Here is a 1,091-nt window from a genome sequence, read left to right as displayed (position 1 = left end):
GGGACGAATCCGATGCTGCGTGGTAGTACACCACGTACACCGCGTTGGAGCTGTGTTGGGAACCGTTTCAACGAGTGCCTGACTTCTTCAGATTGTCTTAAAAGTGAGCATTGCATCCCCAGCGGCTTTAAAGTGTTTCTAGAAGCTGCTTAGTTACCAACCTGTGCCAAAATGTACATTTTTGGAGGTGGATGGAGTCGAATTTCTGTACTGAAATACGGAAGAACCTCGTGTAGGACAGTGGGTAACTATGTTGTTGTGTCATCAAGGGTGTGTGGACTGATGGGGTTTTGTAGGAGATTTTTAAGACTGTACTGGGGAGAAGTTGTTCTCCATGAGCCACACATCTGTGAGATGTAAATGTCACCACTGTGCCGGGGAGAGCCGCGGTGGTTAGCAGGGGACGAGCGAAGCGTGTGGGTCCGAGTTCCCCATACGGGGCGATCACGTTCACCCAGATCAGTGCTCCCTGTGTTCAGGTCTCCGTCAGTCGCTCAAGTGTTTCTGCAGCTGTACGCACTGTCTTGGGGGGATCTGGGGAGACGAATGTAGTAGGGATGGCGTGTTTGTGGGAGGAGGGGGAAGCCTTTGGGGAAAGAAGCTGCCGTAGGAGGAGTGTAACTGGTGCCATCTTGGACCTCAGCGTGAGGTGGGATTTTGGCCGTGTCGCTCAGCCCTGAATAACTGCGTGGTGAAAGGGGCTTTGTTGTTGCCCCCAGTCGAGATAACCCCAAGGGCGCAGGCCAGCATCTGTTGGACTGTCTGGGGCACGTGGTCCCAACTTGCTCCTCCTTGGCCCAGGGGCGGGAGAATGAGAGGGCTGCAAGGGTGACATCCAGGTCTGCATACGAGATCTTAGTCTCCTGCCCTGAGCCCTCTCTGGGATGAGGGCCTGGATAACCCAACTGGGTTGACTCGTAGGGCAGGTGCCATAGCAGCACTGTTTTAGTTCACAGGGCTTTTGGAAATCACGGCTGTTCTCATCCTCACTTGGTTTCATAGGATCACAGAATCCAGAATGGTTTGGCTGGGAAGGGACGTCAAAGCCCACCCCGTCCCACCCCCTGCCCTCGGCAGGGGCCACCTCCCCA

This window comes from Eurypyga helias, unplaced genomic scaffold (genome assembly GCF_000690775.1).
Source record: "Eurypyga helias isolate BGI_N326 unplaced genomic scaffold, ASM69077v1 scaffold9381, whole genome shotgun sequence".
NCBI classification, from domain to species: Eukaryota; Metazoa; Chordata; class Aves; order Eurypygiformes; family Eurypygidae; genus Eurypyga; species Eurypyga helias.
The sequence above is the reverse complement of the archived record's forward strand: the minus strand, read 5'-3'. Positions refer to the sequence as shown.